Source organism: Ursus arctos, unplaced genomic scaffold (assembly GCF_023065955.2).
Source record: "Ursus arctos isolate Adak ecotype North America unplaced genomic scaffold, UrsArc2.0 scaffold_8, whole genome shotgun sequence".
NCBI classification, from domain to species: Eukaryota; Metazoa; Chordata; class Mammalia; order Carnivora; family Ursidae; genus Ursus; species Ursus arctos.
The window spans coordinates 11,783,378-11,804,294 of record NW_026623100.1 but is presented as its reverse complement, the minus strand read 5'-3'; the positions used below and the strand labels follow the sequence as shown (position 1 = coordinate 11,804,294).

Sequence of the window (20,917 nt, the reverse complement as noted above, 5' to 3'; positions counted from 1 at the left end):
ATCACAAAGGCGATTAGTTACAATGAAGTTCTCAGGGCGGGTCCCAAGCCCATAGGACTTGTATCCTTATAAGAAGTGGAAATTTGGACACAGAGACATATGGAGGAAAGATAATGTGAGGATGTAGGGTGAAGACAACCCTTTTCAAGCCAAGAAGAGAGGCCTCAGTAAGAACCAACCCTTCTGACACCTTGCTCTTGGTCTTCTAGCCTCCAGAACTATAAAACAATGGATTTCTGTTATTTAAACACCCCTCCCCTTATTTTGTGGTGCTTCTTTATGGCAGTCCCAGCAAAGTAATATGCCTGAGTCCCTCAGAATTCTGCTATATAACTTTTTGTCCCCTGACGATCTCTTCAGTCCCAGACTGCATAGAGTGCATGAGCCTAGGAGCTAAAGGGCAGGGCTGGCTACATAATTTGTGGGATCCAGTGCAAAGTAAAAATGCAGGAAAAAAAATGTGCAGTTAAAGGTCTTAAAATATAAAGATTTTTCCTTTAAATATAGTTTAATATGTATAAAACATAATAGGGGAGATAGTGATACACAAGTGACAACATCAACTTATACTTTTGTTTTTATTTTCAGAGTTGACATCATATATAATACAATATATAACAATACTTTCCTAATGCGATATGTTGATTTAGCATAAATTTTTTCCGGCTACCCTAGCTACTTCCAATTCACTTAAGCTGGTGTGTGTGTGTGTGTGTGTGTGTGTGTGTGTGTGTAATTTTTAAGTAATCTCCACATCCAGCATGGGGCTCAAACTCACAACCCCAAGATCAAGAGTCACCTGCTCCACCGACTGAGCCAGGCGCCCCTCTCTTAAGCTGGTATAGTTGATTTTTTGTCGCGCACAACTGAAGCATCCTGGTCAATATCCTACCGTCTTCAGGCTGCAGTGCACACAGGATGGAGGAAGGCACCGCAGAGCCAAAGGGAGTGAGTGGAAAGCCTATTTCCTCAGGGTGGGCAGTGTCCCCTCCTCGTCCCTGTCCACAGACACCAGGCCCTGACCCCTTCCCCCTGTAGAACTGCCCCCCACCTTGTTTCCTGGTGTGACTTCACAGACCTCCTGGTTCCGCAGTATCCTGGAGCTCAAGGCTATTACGGCTGAAGGATTTCAGGAGATAGACAGACTATGGCAAAGAAGAGAGGAGCAGAAACCCTCTTCTTTGTTCTCTTCCTGGACTGTTGGCAAGGTACAGAGCTCTGCCCTCTCAAAGGTCCTGTCAGAAGTATAGTGTGGCAGATACCCAAGTACGAGACTCGGTGTGAACCTAAATCAGGCAGGAGGTGGTATTCTCCTCCCACAGGTTCTGGAATGGTCAACACAGATTTCTCCCCACCTCTACCTTCCTTACCTCCCTGAATCTACCGTAGGGACTTCTTGCTCAGAAGCGGGTAACTTTAACATTTTTCCTGACTGAAACTTTCTCCAAAGACCTCTGTGGGAGGGTAACCCACAGGCACACTGAGCTTTTTGTTATAAAATTTTTTAAACATGCACAAAAATAGAAAGAGTAGTATGAACCTCTGTGCACTAATTAGGCCAACCTTGTTTCATCTATCCCCTCATACACACACATTTTAAATAACAACTTTTTTTAAAAAAGATTTTATTTATTTATTTGACAGAGATTGAAAGAGAGAGAGAGAGTACAAGCAGGCAGAGCGGCAGGCAGAGCGAGAAGCAGGCTCCCCTCTGAGCAAGGAGCCTGATGTGAAGCTCGATCCCAGGACCCTGGGATCATGACCTGAGCTGAAGGTAGACGCTTAACCGACTGAGCCACCCGGGTGCCCCTTAAATAACAGCTTTATTGAGATATAATTCACATAACATAAAATTCACCCTTTTAAAGTATATGATTCAGTGGTTTTTAATATATTCACAGAGTTGTGAATCATCACTGCTTAGTTTTAGAACATTTTCATCACTCCATAAAGTACTATCACACTCACTAGCTATCACTCACCATTCCCTCTTTCCCACAGCCCCTGGCAACCACTACTGTACTGACTGCTCTATTGATTCGTCTCTTCTGGATATTTCCTATATGGACTCATACAACGTGTGATCTTCCGTGTAACAGGTTTTGTGGTTCAGCCACACTGTAGCCTGTGTCAGGACCTCAGTCCTTTCTGTGGCCCAACAATATTCCCTTGTATGCATATGCCACAGTTTGTCTACCATTTATCAGTTGGTGGACGTTTGGGTTGTTTCCACTTTTTAGCTATCTGAATCACGCTGTTATGAACATCTTAGGAACCTAGATTTTTCACTGTGAACATTAGATTTACGTACTCTATTTTTAGGGTTTTACTGCATTTGGAACCACTTTTGCTATTTACTAAACTAATTGGTTGACAGCATTCTGGCACATTCTCTCAGTGTAAAGATACTGGGGCTGTGGAGCAAAGCAAAAAGGACAGGAGGTACATTATACAGATTGTCCATCAGGGGTGACATCAGGAAAAGGGGAGAACGTGACTACTCTTCGTCAGGGCACTTTAAAAGCCAAAGCGTTTTTGTCAACAAATGTTTTACTGCAACTGCTTACTTCTACTTCCATTGTATTGATTCTTAGTGATTCACTAATATCTCAGCAAAAGAGAACTTTTTATTTCTTTCATTTACCAAAAAGCCGTCAGACCTGGAAGCATTGTCTGTGTCCTATTAACTACCTGATTACCAGTTTTCCTGTAGAGTTGAAAGCTGCCATGAGCACACATTACCAATGGCTATGCAGATTCTCTGTCAGGAAACCAGGTGAGAATCACCATTGCCACTGGTTGTAAGTTCAGATTCTTGCCCATACTTTATGAATGCTGTGGCACTCAGCTGGTGGGTGCTATGGCCCTAACAACTCTTCATTAGGGGATAGGTTTCTCTTCCTTGGTGGTTTGCCCACTTCCCTGGGGCCGGAGAAAGGGCTGGCCTTGACCTAGAATCAAGACATTAAAACATCCATAAAGAAAAGCCTGAAATATAGTTCCAAATTCCACGAGTCACTACAGTTTTTTAGCACAGTTAATGCATATCCTTGATGTGGCCACATGAGTGTCAGCAGAAGGCTTGAAATCAGTCCATGGCATCCTAGGGGAGACCGTTGACCCAGTGCTTTTCCATTTATGCCTTCATTTTTTTATTCGTCAGTGACAACATTAGGAATTCGTTGTGCTTATCAAACAGGTCAGGTAGGGGTGGCCTGAGACCCTCTGAGCCCCCTCCCAACATAGACCCTAGTGTGGATGAGCACAGGGTATGCAGCAGTATTGTTCCCTGTGCTCCAAAACAAGAAGGCATCCCATTTCCAAGATGGTCAAAGTCATGGCTCGTTGGCATCATTTCCTATGGAGGGGAGTGTTGAGAAGGCACCGAGATGAGTGTCCATCTCTCTTTGCTCCCCTCCAACACTGAGCATAACCATGCGTGGATCCAGTGCCCCTTCTTGCAGGTCATGGTAGATAGTAACATCGGGGTGTGATAAGGGGAGAGCACGTTTCTGTCCACAGATGACATCAGCAAATTTCACGTCAGCCTCTCCTCACGGGCCTCTTGTGGTTTGTACCTTTCCCATCAGTCTCAGATGGGAAAACCAGATCCCTCAGAACTTTACTGCCCAGATCACAAGGCTCTCAAAAGGTGGACTAGAGTCCAAGTCCGGTGCTCCTTCTCCTAGAACAGGCAAAGCGCGTGATACTTCTCTCAAAACACCATGCAAAAAAGTATTGATTTAAAAAGATTTCATGCAGATCTAATGAATGATTTAATCTCAGCCAAGGTTTATTTTCCCCACAGGTTCAAATACTGAATTTTCATCAAGTTCAAAAAATTTGGATGAAGGTTTGGCTAAAATATTTGGTAAGTACCTCCCTCATGTGAAGCTACCGTGCAGAGTCTCACACTTTTTCAGGCTTGTCTCTCAGATAACCCGATGCTTTGATGGGAGGGAAAGTACTGGGCTTGAGACTACAACCAGTTCTTTAAAGTGTCAGAGTCCCAGGAAATTAGGCAAAGTATAGAAGAGAAACGCTTGGAAAGGATTCTGCTCCTCAGAGAGGGGTCCATGCAGCAGAGCAGGGCCACCATGTGGGATTATTGTAAGTGCTGAGTCAGACCCCACCTTAGACCAGCTGCATCACCTCTGCCTGACAAGGTGTCCAGGAGATTTCTGCAGCAGGAGGATGGTGAGGCCCTGAGGCTGAGACAGATCTTCTCCCCAGTTCCCCAGCCCTAGCTGAGCATGAGAATCCCCTGGGGAGATTGTTAAAAGGAGACAGACAGATCCTCCTCCCTTTCCTCCTCTACCCCAGTGATCAGATTCCTTGGTGTGGGATGATTCTGCCCTGGGACTTTTTGCCCAGAGAAATCTCTCCTCTCTGGTGGTGTGTGTGGGTCAGGAGCAGACACTGAGAGTTACATCTAGTCTGAGAAAGAGCTCTCAGGAGTGAGAGCACTGATGCTTCCCTCCAGGTTAGGACCTGTCGGATGTTCTGATCACAGAGCTATGCCTGCCAATTCTGCTCGGAAGGGGACATCTCTCTACACGGGGCATGCACCTTTTTTCCGGGAGCTGCCCCATGTCAGGAATTCTGGGTTGGCCCTTCCTCCACATGTGCTATTAAAGAGGCTCCAGCAGCTCTGCACCGAGTGTCTGGCTGATTGAATGATGGGTAGGTTACCGTGATTGAATGAGTGAAGGGAATCCGATCACTCTTGCAGCCCCCTTACTGTGCTTTCAGGAGTTCTTACCCAGGAATCAGAAGACTTTTGTCCTTCTTGCAGGGGCCCTGTGTCTCTGAATCCCCCGGCTCCTGACCTGTGTGGAAGGAGAGTGAGTGAATGTGAAGATGGGTGTCTGGTTTGGGGTTTGGGAGGATCCGATCATCCCCCAAAGGCCTACTGACCTGCCCAGCACCATGTCAGTGTTGGCCTTGGCATTGGTGGGCCACCAATAAATTTCCAGGTTCTCTCTGAGCAACAACAACTCAGGAATTTACGGGGCTGGTATTGAGAACTCATCATTTCACTTGTAATTCTGGTAGCTGATTTTTTGGCATTGCTATCATAAGCACCTATTTTATCAAGTGAGTAGACCAGCCACCAGCGTAACAACAGCCCTTGAAAAAGGACTCAGAATAAATACCGTATGAGTGGAATTTGTGATTATTTTCTGTGGCTTACCAAAGTAAACCTAGAGGGGGAAAATGAAACTGTTGTCCTCCAGGGACAGGTAGACACTGTCTTTAAAAAGGAAGGAGGGGTGCCTGGGTGGATCTGTCAGTTAAGTGTCCAACTCTTGGTTTTGGCTCAGGTCATGATCTCAGGGTCATGGGATCGAGCCCCACATCAGGCTCCATGGTCTGTGGGGAGTCTGCTTGAGATTCTCTCTCTCCCTGTCCCCACTTATGCTCTCTTTCTCTCTCTAAATAAATAGATAAAATCTTTAAAAATAAAATATAAATAAAAGGAGAAATTAATATGTTTCAAAAAATATATGAAAAAGTACTAAGTTTTATAAAGGGAGAGTTTTCTGGACTTGTAGAATCTGTTAACTGTAAGTGCTGAGTCTTCTCCCTTCCCCCAGCCTCCACCCAATTTTTGTAGGTACAGTTTTCATATATACCATTTGAAAATGAATTTTAAAACTCTCTGAGGATAACTTTGCCCTTTGGGTTTGTCGTTTCCTGGCAGTCCTGATGTGGCATAGAATTCTCTGGGTCAACCCCTCCGTCACTCCTGGTTCTTCTCTGAGTTACAGGGAATGTCATATGGGGTTCTCAGGGGGGCTGTCACCAGTCTGCAACCCTTCCAGAACTACCTCAAAGACTTTTCATGATGCTTGCAGCTCACTGAGTTAGTGTCCCCAAGAAGCTAGTCCCAGGTTTCTTGAATGTCACGTACTGACCCATCAGGGCTACTGAGATCACCGTAAGCACCAGAGTGTAGGTGAAGGGAGTCTGACACTTGACATCTACATACAGGAGTGACCTTTGAGGTCTCAGTAAATATCATGGTCAACCGGATTCAGAACTCAGCCTTACCTGGCAGGACCCACTCTTTCTTCTTAGTCTGCTCAGCCTACTGCCTGCCTTCTTGCCTTCTTGGACGGAGTTGGTATTCCTCTTCTGTCTGCTCCTGTCGCTTGCCAGATTGCTCTGTGCAGCTGTGTCGATGTGTTTGTTTGTGTCTGTGTGTACTTCTGCCTCTCCCACGTGTCTGGATGGCTCAGGGATGCAGACCAGGCAGTGGGTCTCAGTCTGCTTTGTTTCTGTCTTCTTGAAAATAATTAACCATTCAGTGCTGATGATGTATGTAAACCATTATACAGAGTTTCTTTGTACAATTTGGGTTCCAAATGTTTATGTTGGTCCTGTTATTTTGAAGTTGGACCACATTTTACCCCCAAACAGTGCTATATGATTCACGGTGATACCACCTTATGTACCCCTCCCCACATTTATTGAGACACAGTTGACATATAACACTGTGTAAGTTTAAGGTGTAAACATGGTGATTTGATACACATATGTAATGCAAAATGAAGAACACCATAGTGTTACCTGATTTCCTCCATTACATCCCGTAATTATTTTTCCTTTATGCTAAGAACATTTAAGATCTACTCTCTTAGCAACCTTCAAGTATATAATACAGTATCATTAAGTATAATCACAATGTTGTACATTGTATCCCCAGAACTTATTCATCTTATAACTGGAACTTTGTAACTTTTGATCAGTATCTCCCCATTTCCCCCACCCCTGACCACTGGCAATCACAATTCTACTTTCTGTTTCCATGAGTTCAGCTTTTCTAGATTCTACATAGAAGTAAGATCATGCAGTATTTGTGTCTCTCTGACTTATTTCATTTAACATAATGCCCTCAAGGTCCATTTATGTTGTTGCAAAAGATAGAATTTCCTTCTTTCTCATGGCTGAATATATTATGTAATGTATTATGTACTATTATGTAATATATATCATGACTTTTTTTTCCCATTTGTTCATTGATGGACACTTAGATTGTTTCTACATCTTGGCTATTGTGACTAATGCTGCAGTGAACATAGGAATGTAGATAATCTCCTTGAGATCCTGGGTGCATTTCCTTTGGATATATACCCACAGGTGGGATGCTGGATTATATGGTAGTTCTGTTTTTAATTTTTTTGAGGAACTTCCATTCTGTTCCCTTGGAACCCGTAACAATTTACATTCCCACCAACAGTGCATAAGGGTTCCCTTTCCTCCACATCCTCATGAACACTTAGTTCTTGTCTTTTTGATGATAGCCATTCTCACAGGGGTAAGAATGTGGTTTTGATTTGCATTTCCCTGATGATAAGTGATGTTGACACCATTTCAAGTATCTGTTGGCCATTTTTATGTCTTCTCTGGAATAATGACTAATTCCTCTGCCCATTTTAAAGTCATATTGTTTGTTTGTTTTGCTATTGAGTTGTATGAGTTCTTTATGTATTTTTGTTATTAACTCCTTATCAGATATATGGTTTGCAAACATTTTTTCCATTCTGTAGGTTGCTTTTCATTTTGTCAATTGTTTCTTTTGCTGTACAAAAAAAGCTTTGTAGTTTGATGAAGTCCACTTGTTTATTTTTGCTTTTGTTTCCTTTTTTTTTTAAGATTTTATTTATTTATTTGACAGAGAGAGACAGCCAGCGAGAGAAGGAACACAAGCAGGGGGAGTGGGAGAGGAAGAAACAGGCTCCCAGCAGAGGAGCCTGATGTGGGGCTCGATCCCAGAATGCTGGGATCACGCCCTGAGCTGAAGGCAGACACTTAACGACTGCACCACCCAGGTGCCCCTGCTTTTGTTTCCTGTGCTTTTGATATGATATCCAAAAAATTGTTGCCAAGAACTATAGGAAACAAACTGAGTGTTGATGGAGGGGGATGGGGTAATTGGGTGTTGGGCATTAAGGAGGGCATTTGAAGTAATGAGCACTAGGTGTGTTGTATGCAACTGACGAATCACTAGATTCTACCTCTGAAACCAATAACAACAGTATATGTTAATTAAATTGAATATATGTATTTATTGATTTTAAAAGATTTTATATATGTGTATATATTTATTTATTTATTTATTTATTTATTTATTTATTTGAGAGAGAGAAGGAGGGAGAGAGCAAGCACAGGAGTGGGGGGAGGGGCAGAGGGAGAAGAGAGAGAATCTCAAGCAGACTCCGCACTGAGTGCAGAGCCCGACATGGGGCTCAATCTCACGACCCCAAGATCATGACATGAGTTGAAATCAAGAGTCGGATACTCAACCAACTGAGCCACCCAGGCTCCCCTTAAATTGTGTTAAAAAAAAAAAAGACCAATGTTAAGGAACTTTTATGATTTCTTCTAGGAGTTTTGTGGTTTCAGTTATTAAGTCATTAATCCATTTTGAGTCATTTTTTGTGATGGTGGCCCATTTTCATTCTTCTGCATGTGGTTATTCAGTTTTCTCAATACCATTTATTAAAGAGACTATCTTTTCCCCATTAAGTATTCTTGGCTCTCTTGTGAAATATGAGTTGACTGTATATGCAAGGTTTATTTCTGGGCTCTCAGTTTTGTTCCATTAGTCTATGTGTCTGTTTTTGTGCCATGCAATTTTTATGCTGTGATTGCAATAGCTTTGTAGTATAGTTTGGAATCAGGAAGTGTGGTGCCTCCAGCTTTGTTCCTTTCTCAGGATTCCTTTAGCTATTCAGGGTCTTCTGTGGTTCCAAATGAATTTTAGGATTGTTTTTCTATTTCTGTGAAAAATGCCATTGGGAATTAATTAATTAATTAATTAATTAACTTTCTTATTTAGAGCAAGAGTGTGTGTACAGGAGGTAGGGACAGAGGGAGAGGGAGAGACAGAATCTTATGCAGGCTCCACCACCAGCACAGAGCCCCATGGCAGGCTTGATCTCACAACTTCGAGATCATGACCTGAGCCAAAATCAAGACTCTGATGCTTAACTGACTGAGCCACCTGGTGTCCCCAAATCTCAGTTTTTCAGAAATGATTTAGATAGGCCAAAATCTCCTTCCCCAGACAAGGCATTTTAGAGCATGATGTTATATGTACTTTGCATTCGTCTCATTTATTCACTGAATTCATAGACTAGTTCTGCTACTTACAGAGTTAGGTATATTAATCATGGACTGCTGACATTAACATGCCTTTTTTGCTTCACTTGAGATGAAATTCTACTGCAAGTGTTTTCCAAAGTTCCATTGGATGAAATAAGAACAGCAGGAAAGTCAATTACAAAGAGAGAAGTGAAAGAAAGCAAGTATACGTCTTTAAAATTATAAATGCACGTGTTTATAAAGGCCTGTGTGTTGTATCGTTTGTATTACCCTATCATTTTAGCATTCTTAACCCAGGTATGTAGGGGCAAAACCAAACTGAGATGTGGAGGAAAAAATTATCCGATATACTCTGTATAACCTTTGACCAACATGGAAGTCTGTGGTCTAAAGTACAAATAGCACTGTATTGTAGGGTGATCTCTGAAGTTCATGTGTCAGGCAGGTTCTCCCACTCCGGAGGCTGTTCAGAGGATAGGAACCAGATTTGCAGGTGGTGCTCCCTGTCCTTGGTAACACTTGCTGCGAGTAGTGTGATGACTTTCTATTCAACAGCACTCTATAGTTCAATGTGCGTGAGTGCCCTGGTCACTGGCTTGGGAGAGTAAAGCCTTCCCACATCCCTCCCCATCATCTCCCCACCCTACACTCTAGCCTCTGGAAAACATTTGCACTGAGAGACAGAGCCTATTTCTGCCTTTGGACTGATGCTCAAATGCCAAAGCTGAGGGGAAGAAGCTGGTCACATATGCAGAAAACATGTACATTAGTGTCAATCACACAAGTGACAGAGAAACACTTTAAGGTGGACAGGTGTGCATTAGGAAAATATTTAGACTGAGTAATTATTTATCAGGATAATCCAGGCATGTATGCTATGTTGAAATTATAAAACTATTAGCAAACCATTTTTATATCCAATGGTTCTCCCATTGCATTTTATAAACCACTGATTAAAGTGAATATGTTACTGTGTAATGATGATGGTGTACCCTGCACAATGTTTTTATTATGTTCTCTTGGCTGACACAATAGGAAGAACACATTTTTGACAAAGTGCTTGAATGACTGAGTGTATCTATTCCTAATGATTCCCCAGTGTTTCATCTCTAGAGAACTGTGCATATGTTGAATCAAAGCAGTCATACCGGAAATCATTTGGCATCCACCATGCAGGCTTCCCTACTGATTTTTTTGTAGAGCCGAAAGCTGCAATGTGCACAAGTTAATGTGCCCAGATTACTCAGTGACTGCGTAGATCATCTGTGAGGAAACCGTGGGAAAACTGGTGTCACTGGTATTGTTTTAAAAGTTCAGATTCCACAGACACTTCATGAATGCTCTGTCACTTATGACAGATGGCTGCTGCTGTGACCCGGAGACTTCTGCATTAGGGGATAAGTTTCTCCTCCCTGCTGGTTTTGCCCACTCCCCGGGGGCCAGAGAAAAGGGCTGGCCTTGATCTAGAATCAAGAAAGTGTGCTCAGACACTTAGACTTCACAATGTCCATAAAGAAAAGCCTGAAATATAGTTCCAAATTCCACGAGTCACTACAGTTTTTTAGCACAGTTAATCCATATCCTTGATGCGGCCACATGAGTGTCAGCAGAAGGCTTGAAATCGGTCCATGGCATCCTAGGGGAGACCGTTGACTCAGTGCTTTCCCATTTATACCTTCATTTTTTAAAATTCACCAGTGACAACATTAGGAATTCGTTGTGCTTATCAAACAGGTCAGGTAGGGGTGGCCTGAGGCCCTCTGAGCCCCCATCCCAACATAGACCCTAGTGTGGATGAGCACAGGGTATGCAGCAGTATTGTTCCCTGTCCTCCAAAACAAGAAGGCATCCCATTTCCAAGATGGTCAAAGTCATGGCTCGTTGGCATCATTTCCTATGGAGGGGAAAGTGTTTATTGAGAAGGCACCGAGATGAGTGTCCATCTCTCTTTGCTCCCCTCCAACACTGAGCATAACCATGCGTGGATCCAGTGCCCCTTCTTGTAGGTCATGGTAGATACTAACATCGGGGTGTGATAAGACGAGAGCACGTTTCTGTCCACAGATGACATCAGCAAGTTTCATGTCAGCCTCTCCTCACAGGCCTCTTGTGGTTGGCGCCTTTCCCATCAGTCTCAGATGGGAAAACCAGATCCCTCAGAACTTTACTGCCCAGATCACAAGGCTCTCAAAAGGTGGACTAGAACCCAAGTCTGGTGCTCCTTCTCCTAGAACAGGCGAAGCGCGTGATGCTTCTCTCAAAACACCATGCAAAAAAGTATTGATTTAAAAAGATTTCATGCAGATCCAATAAATGATTTAACCACAGCTAAGGTTTGTTTCCCATAGGTTATCCTCAAAAAAAGAATTTGAAAGATACTGAATTTGTATCAAGTTCAAATAAACGAGAAGAACATTTGTCTAAACTATTTGGTAAGTAATCTCATGTGAAGCCATCAGGCTGTATTTGCAGAGTTTCACACTTTTTCAGGGTTGTCTCTCAGATAACCCAGTGTTTTGTTGGGAGGGAAAGTGCTGACGGTACAACTAGTTCTTTAAAGTTTCAGAGTCCCAGGAAATTAGGCAAAGGTATAGAAGAGAAACACTTGGAAAGGATTCTGCTCCTCAGAGAGGGGTCCATGTAGCAGAGCAGGGCCACCATGTGCTGAGTCAGACCCCACCTTAGACCAGCTGCATCACATCTACTTGACAAGGTGCCTGGGAGATTTCTGTAGCAGTAGAGCGGCCCTGAGGCTGAGACAGATCTTCTCCCCAGTTCCTCAGCCCTAGTTGAGCATGAGAATCCCCTGGAGAGATTGTTAAGAAGATCCTGATCAGATTCCCTGGCATAGGATGAGATATTTGTACCAGTAGTTTTTAAAGCTCTCCAGGTGATTCTAGGCTGGGAGTCATTGATCTGTTCCAAGCCTCTCCTGTAACATTTGAGAAAACCAAGGCCTGGAAAGAAGATGGTAGGAAGCTCGAAGAATATGTAATAACTGAACTGCCAAGAAGTATCTTAAGCAACTATTTTGGAACACTGGATTCTAGTTGAACACTTGCATCATCCAGAGGAATGCTTAATGAGGAAACTGGTAAATTTCAGTGAATTTTGTGATTCATGTTAATTCTACCATTCTCCTTCCTCCAGCCCCACAGCAGGTAGCCAAGTAGTCAGCAGCCTGCATTCTCAATGTAGTTTGCTGGTGTCAGAGTGGGCAATAGGAACCCATCTTCAAAGTATTTACTGTCTTTGATGACTTAGGGAAATGAGAGATAAAGAACTTAAGGAAATCAGGAAAACAATGTTTGAACAAAATGAGAATATCAATAAAGAAACAGAAATTATAGAAAAGAACCAAAGAGAGATTCTTTTTTTTTTTTTTTAAAGATTTTATTTATTTATTTGACAGAGAGAGAGACAGCCAGTAAGAGAGGGAATACAAGCAGGGGGAGTGGGAGAGGAAGAAGCAGGCTCACAGCGGAAGAGCCTGACGTGGGGCTCGATCCCATAACGCCAGGATCACGCCCTGAGCTGAAGGCAGACGCTTAACCACTGTGCCACCCAGGCGCCCCAAAGAGAGATTCTAGAGTTGAAAAGTATAGTGGCTGAAATGAAAAACTCACTAGAGGGTTTTGACAGCAGATTTGAGCAGGCAGAAGGATCAATAAATTTGAACTTGGATAATTGAAATTGTCCAGTCTGAGAAGCAGAAAGAGAAAAATGGAAAGGAAAAAAACAAAACAAAACCCAGACAGAGGTTGGAGGGACCTTTGAGATAGCATCAAGTGTACCAACATATACGTTACAGAAATCCCAGAAGGAGAAGAAAGAGAAAGGAGCAGAGAAAATATATGAGGAAATAATGGCCAAAAAACTTCTCAAATTAAATGATTTTACACATCCAAGAAGCTTAGAAACTCCAGGCATAAATGTAAGAGATTCATACTGAAACACATTATAGTCAAATTCTTGAAACCCAAAAAAAGAGACAGACTTGAAAGCAGCAAAGGAAAAACTACTTATTGTTTACAAGGGAGCCTCAATAGTATTAACAGCTGATTTCTCCTCAAAAATTATGGGAGACCAGAGCAATGATATGACATATTTAAAGTCCTGAAAGAAAAGTACTGTCAAATGATAATTTTATATTTGACTAAACTACTCTTTGAGTATAAAAGATTAAGACATTTCCAGGTAAACAAAAGCTAAGAGATTTGCCCCGTAAGAAATGCTAAAGCGTACTTCAGGCTGAAATGAAAGGACACTAGACAGTCAAAAGTTTGAGAATAAAATGAACACTGGTAAAGGTGACTACATAGGTAAATGTAAAAACCAATATTATTGTAATTTTGGTTTGTTACTACTTTCCTTTTTGCAGTGTGATTTAAAAGGCAATGAATAATGCAATGATTGTAAATGTATATTCATGGACATACAGTGTGTAAAGATGTAATTTGGGACAATATAGGGAAAGGTGGGGATATATATGAGCAGAGTGTTTATTTACTATTGAAACTAAGTTAGTACTATTCGAACAAGGTTGTTATAAGTTTAAAATGTTAGTTGTAATTACCAAAGTAACCACAAAGAAAAGAACTAAAAAATACACAGAAAAGGAACAAAGAAGGTAATAGAAATATAATATCACGCAAAATCAACTAACTCCCAAAGGAAAGCAGTAATGTAGGGACTGAGGAACAAAAAATTTATAGGACACAGAAAACAAATAGTTAAAGAGCAGAAGTAAATTCTTCTTTATCAGTAATCACAGTAAGTGTAAATGGATTAAACTCTTATTAAAGGGCAAAGTTAGCACATTGGCTGGAAATCCAGTTTTCTTTTTGGGAATATAAAATGGTGCATCTGCTATGGAGAAGAATATGGCTGTTCCTCAAACAATTAAAAATAGAATTACCATATGACCCAGCAATCCCATATTTGGTTATCCATCCCAAAGAATTGGAAGTCTCAGAGAGGTATTTGCCAAGCTTATAGTAGCATTCTTCACAATAGCCAAATGTAGAAGCAACCAAGTGTCCATGGATGAATAGACAAACAAAATATGGTATATTTTGGAACAATGGAATATTATTCAGCCTTAAAAAGGAAGGAAATTCTGTCACATGCTACAGGACATTATGCCAAATGAAATAAACCAGTCACAGGAAAGCAAATACTATATGATTCTACTTATAAGAGTTATCTAAAGTCAAATTCATAGAAAGAAAGTAGAATGGTAGTTGCTAGGGGCTAGGGTAAGGAAAGTGGAAACAGGGAGTAATTGTTTAATGTGTATGGAGTTTTAGTTTTGCATGATGAAAAAGTTCTGAGTATCTGTTAGAGAACAAGGAGAGTAAACACTATTACTGGACTGTATGCTTAAAAATGATTAGGATGGTAGGGGCACCTGGCTGGCTCAGTCAGTGGAGCGTACGGCTCTTGATCTCAGGGTTGTGGGTTTGATCCCCACATTGGCTGTAGAGATTACATAGAAATAATAAAATCTCTGAAAAATTATTAGGATGGTAATTTTGTGTTATGTGTTTTTTACTACAATTAAAAATAAAACCTATTTAAAAATATAGCATCCTTTTGTGATAGAAACACTCAATAAACTAGGAATACAAGGGCACTTCCTCAATGTGATAAAGGCCATATATAAAAAATACACAGCTAATCTCAAGCTCAATGAAAAATGGAAGTTTTCCCCCTAATATCAGGCTTGAGACATCCTTGCTAATTCTTTCAACATAGACTGTAAGTCCTAGCAGAGAAATTAGGCAAGAAAAAGAAATAAAAGAATCTAAAATAGATCCATAAAACGTTCACAAAAGGGGCTCCTGGGTGGCGCAGTTGGGAACATCTGCCTTCAGCTCAGGTCATGATCCCTGGGGTCCTGGGATCCAACCTCAGCAGGGAGCCTGCTTGTCCCACTTGTCTGCCCCTCCCCTCTGGCTTGTGTGTGCTTTCTCTCTCTCTCTCTCTCTCAAATGGATAATAAATAAAATCTTTTTTAAAAGTTCACAAAAAATTGTTAGAGCTAAAAAATTAATTCAGATAGCCATTAGTTTGTTTTTTATAGTTAAGTCTGTTTCTTGGTTTGCCTCTCTCTCCCCCTTTTTCCCCTTCTCTCCTTTGTTTTGCTTCTTAAATTCCACATATGAGTGAAATCATATGGTATTTGTCTTTGTCTGAATGACTTATTTTGCTTAGTATAATACTCTCTAGCTCCATCTGAAAGTTTACAGGATATAAAAACACAGAAAAATCATTTGTATTTCTATATTCTGATATGATAGTCCAAGAAAATAAAAGAAATCAAGAAAACAAATCTATTTACAATGGCATCAAAAAGGTTAAACTACTTAGGAATACATTTATTGAAGGAGGCAAATGACTTGTACATGGAAAGGGACAAAACATTGCTGGAAGAAATGAAAGAAGACCTAAATAAATGGAAAGATATCCTATGTTCATGGATTGGAAGACTTACTGTTGTGAAGATGACAGTAATCCCTAAAGTGATCTACAGATTCAGTGCAAACCCTATCAAAATTCCAATTGTATTTTTTACAAAAATAGAAAAACTCTTTCTGAAATTCCTATAGAATCTCAGTAGACCCAAAGTAGTCAAAATAATCTTGAAACATAAGAACAAATTTGGGGGGCTCCTGGGGGGCTCAGTTGGTTAAACCTCCAACTCTCGGTTTTGGCTCAGGTCATGATTTCATGGGTTGTGGGATTGAGTCCTGCATCGGGCTCTGTGCTCAGCAGGGGTCTGCTGGAGATTCTGTCTCTCCCTCTTCCTCTGCCTTTTCCCCCTCCTCTCTCTCTCAAATAAATAAATAAATCTTGAAAAAAAGAACAAAAAAATTGGAAGAATCCCATTTCCTCACTTCAAAACTTACTACAAAGCTGCGATGATGAAAAGAGTGTGGCACTGACATAAGGCTATCTAGATTTATATATAAATGGAATAGAATAGAGAGTCCAGAAATAAATGCATACATCCATGGTCAGTTGATTTTCAGCAAGGGGTCCAAGACCATTCAAGGGGAAAGAACAGTCTTTTCAACAAATTGTCCTGGGAAAACTGGGTATTCGCATGTGAAAAAATGAAGTTGAATCTTTATACTACACAAAAATTAAAACTCAACTGGGTGAAGGACCTACATTTTTTAGCTAAAACTTAAAATTCTAGAAGAAAACATAGAAAATCTTCATGACCTTGGATTAGGCAAAGGTCATTAATTTTGACACCAAAAGCATAAGCAATAAAAGGAAAAATAGATAAATTGGACTTCACCAATATTAAACCTGCATCAAGAAATATGATCAAGATAGTGAAAAGATAACCCACAGAATGGAAGTAAATATTTGCAAATCACACATCTGATAAGTGATTAAGATCTAGAATATATAGGGAACTCCTACAACTCAACAACAACAACAAAAACAACCAACCAAATGACCCGATTTAACAATGAGTGAAGGACTTGAGTAGACATTTTCCAAGGAAGATGCACAAATTTGGCCAATAAGAACATGAAAAGTTATTCAATAGTCATTAGGGAACTGCAAATCAAAACCACAATGAGAGAACACTTCTCACCTATTAGTATGTGTATTTTTTTAAAGAAAGGGAAGTAAGTGTTGGTGAGGTTATAGGAAATTGGACCCCTTGTGCATTGCTGGTGAGAATGTAAAATGAAGTCTCCATGGAAAACAGTTTGGTGGTTCTTCCAAATGTTAAATGTAGTGTTAGCATGTGATCCAGCAATTCCACTTATAGGTGTATACCTACTAGAATTGAGAACAAAAGCTCAGACAGATATTTGTATATCATTATTCATAGCAGGATTATTCACAATAGACAGTGTGGAGATAATCCAAGTGTCCATCGCAGATGAATGGATACACAATATATGGTATAGACATACAATGGAATATTATTTGCTCATAAAAGTGAATGAAATTCTGTTACATGCTAATACATGGGTGAACCTTGAAGACATTATACCAAATGAAATAAGCCAGACACAAAAGCACAAATATAGTATGATTCCACCTATGTGAGGCATCTAAAATAGGCAAATTGATAGAGATAGAAAGTAGAATAGAGGTTACCAGGGGCTGGAGGTAGGAGGAGTGGAGAATTATTGCTTAATAGGTATAGAGTTTCTGTTTGAGAAGATTGAAAATTTCTGGAAATAAATAATGGTGAGGTTTACACAACATTGTGAATATCCTTAATGCTCCTGAATTGTACACTTAAAAATGCTTAAAATGGAAATGTATATATTATATATTTATAATAATTATATATTATTATATATATTATATATAATAATTATATATATATATTCACCATAAATTTTTTAAAATTTGAAAACAGCAACAACAAAATAAGGCCCAGGGAAGTCTTCTTTGCAGAGAGCTGAGACTGCAGGAAAATGTTTGAACCCACAGCTGTTTGCTAAAGGAAGCCATCCAGATTCCAGAGAAATCTCTCCTCTCTGGTGGTGTGTGTGGGTCAGGAGCAGACACTGAGAGCTACATCTGGTCTGAGAAAGAGCTCTCAGGAGTGAGAGCACTGATGCTTCCCTCCAGGTTAGGACCTGTTGGATGTTCTGATCACAGAGCTATGCCTGCCAATTCTGCTCGGAAGGGGACATCTCTCTACACGGGGCATGCACCTTTTTTCCAGGAGCTGCCCCATGTCAGGAATTCTGGGTTGGCCCTTCCTCCACATGTGCTATTAAAGAGGCTCCAGCAGCTCTGCACCGAGTGTCTGGCTGATTGAATGATGGGTAGGTTACCATGATTGAATGAGTGAAGGGAATCAGATAACTCTTGCAGCCCCCTTACTGTGCTTTCAGGAGTTCCTACCTGGGAATCAGAAGACTTTTGTCCTTCTTGCAGGAGCCCCGTGTCTCTGAATCCCCAGGCTCCTGACCTGTGTGGAAGGGGAGTGAGTGAGTGTGAAGATGGGTGTCTGGTTTGGGGTTTGGGAGGATCGGATCATCCCCCAAAGGCCTACTGACCTGCCCAGCACCATGTCAGTGTTGGCCTTGGCATTGGTGGGCCACCAATAAATTTCCAGCTTCTCTCTGAGCAACAACTCAGGAATTTACAGGTCAACACGTCTATCAAGGAAGGGCTGGTGACATGAGGGCAAAGGCTGAGTACCTCTGTCGGATAGGTGACAAGGTGAGTGGAGATGGTCACCCTCTCTATACTATTGAAAATGGGCACTGTTCTAGGTTAATAACATCTCATTTGAAAAATTAACTTCCTTTTTAAAAAGGTGCAAAGTAATGTGCTTATCTGACCTTGTGAATCAGTACAAAAATGAATAAAGAAAAAGTTAATAGTCTTCTTGCTACACCCTTTCCATCAGCAAGGTGATACCCCCCCATCTCTCTCCACACCAGTAAAAGCATCCATGCGTGTGCAGAGATTTTTTGTTGGTTTTACTGCTTTTACAAAATTGGGGTCATTCTCAATAGTGCACTTTTCTCACCTTGGTTGGAAAGTGTTGGTTCTGGTGAATTAGAAAGTTTGGTATTTACACAAGTGATAGTCTCCTTATATATGAAACTAAAACATTACATTTAATGCTGAAGTTCTTAATCTTTCTTTATTCCCTACCTCCATAAAGATAATTGTTTTAAGTTTTTTTTTTATAAGATTTTATATATTTATTTGAGAGAGAGAGTGCACAAGCAGGCGGGGCAGGGAGAAGCAGACTCCCCGCTTAACAGGGAGCCTGACTCAGGTCTTGATCCCAGGACCCTGAGATCATGACCTGAGCCGAAGGCAGATGCTTAAACCTACTGAACCATTCAGGCGCCCCGTTTTAGTTTTTTTATCCTACATGTACAGCCATGTATATGTACCTATAAAAATTAGGTAGCATTGTGTTTAAAACATTTTAAAAATAAAATGGGATCATAGTGTGAAAAAAAATGGGGCTGGTGACAAAAGCTCATCATTTTGAATAAGTAAATTTGTTGATAGTTACTTTTTTGGGTCCTTAAGCATGTATTCCATCAGGTGAGTAAACCACCCACCAATGTACCAACAGCCTTGAAAAAGGACTCAGAATATATACAAAATGGATGGAATTTGTGAGGGATATTTTCTGTGGCTTTGCAAAGTAACCCTAGAAGGAACAATAAATTGCTGTCCCCAGGGAAAAGTAGAAGCCTGAAAACCTTAAAAAGGAAAGAGAGATCAGTGTATTTTAAAATATGTAACCATGAGAAATTAGGAACAGTTTGTTTTATTTTTTTTTTTTAAGATTTTATTTATTTATTTGACAGAGACAGCCAGTGAGAGAGGGAGCACAAGCAGGGGGAGCAGGAAAGGAAGAAGCAGGCTCTCAGCAGAGGAGCCCGACATGGGGCTCGATCCCAGGACCCTGGGGTTCACGCCCCGAGCCAAAGGCAGACGTTCAATGACTGAGCCACCCAGGCGCCCCAAGGAACAGTTTAAAAAGAGCTTTCTGACTTTTAGAAACCCATTCTGCCTTATTTTTGGCCCCGCAGACTTCACCCTATACAAATACAAGGGTCATCGTGGGGAAGTCTCAGAGGTGGGTCAGAATGACAATAGGAACAAGAAGGAAGATAATGACACTAAATGTCATGAGATTTGGGGCAGAGTTTCTAGCTGCATATCTTTTAGTGGGAAGTGTTTACTGCTCGAGACATCTAGTGCGATCACACTTTTTCAGAAATGACTGTAGGAGTTAGGATTTCCCTTCCCAAGACAAGGTATTTCAGAGTATACTTTCATATATCCCCTGAGCTTATATCACTTGTTTAGTGTATTTGTAGACTGCTTTAGGTACTTACAGAGAAAAATGTCAATCCCCTACGGCTGGTATTAACATGCCTTTTTTACTTCCCTTGAGATGAAATTCTACAGCAAGTGTTTCACAAGGTTCCGTATGAGACTCCAGTTGATGAAGCCAGAACAGCAGGCAAATCAATCACAAAGAGAGACATGAATTCAGAAGGCAAGTATATGTCTTTAAAACTCTAGGTGCATATATTCCTATAGGTCTATGTATTGTATTCTCTATACAGTGCTATCAATTTAGCATTTGTTAAAACGGATCCCTGTGTGGCAAAGACACATTGAGAAATGAAGGAAAGAATTGTCTCTATAAAATAAAACCTCTCTATAACCTTCAAGTCTATGGTCTAAAATGTGCCTATCCCTCTATTTTGGCGGAGGGGGGTGGTGGTGGGGGTGGGAATCCTTGGAGATCATGTGTCAAGCCGGTTCTCCCTTTCTGGAGGCTGTTCAGAGGACAGAAACTGGAATCGCAAGTGGGGTTTACTTTTCCTGACAACAGGAGCCCTGAGTAATATAATAGCTTTGTCCTGCACACGTTTTATACTTCCCTGGGCATAGATTGATACTTTGCTTAGCCCTTGGGGAGAGCTGGTGCACTCATTAGTACCCCCATTCAATGGATAAGCCCCAGGCCAAAACAATGACTTGCCCTAGGCACACCAGTAGAAATAACAAAAATGAAAAACACGCTCTTCTCCAAAGCAGCATCAGCTTGTTATTTTTTTTAAGTAGCAGTTTGAGAATTAAGACAGTTGTTTGATCATAGGTTGTAAGGATAGAATTGTGCCCTGGGCAGCCAAGGAATGAGCACTGTGTTGGAATTTTGCATACAGATGTGGATTTCAGTTCCTGAGGTTTGTTTCCCACAGCATCTGCCTGGGCTCCAGCCTCTGCAGTCAGCAGCTAGCTGATGCCTTGCTCTACGTTGGCATGTAAA

At 41.0% G+C, this 20,917-nt stretch overlaps 1 long non-coding RNA gene across 1 annotated transcript in view; it reads left to right on the top strand.

Annotated features, from left to right (window-relative positions):
- LOC130543118 (uncharacterized) overlaps positions 1-20,121 on the top strand; it is a 31,968-nt gene extending 11,847 nt beyond the window's left edge. The window contains exons 3-4 of the long non-coding RNA XR_008958170.1: positions 3,809-3,871; positions 17,822-20,121. This is a non-coding gene — a long non-coding RNA (uncharacterized LOC130543118). The remainder of the gene's footprint in view (positions 1-3,808; positions 3,872-17,821) is intronic.
- The last annotated feature ends 796 nt before the right edge of the window (positions 20,122-20,917 follow it).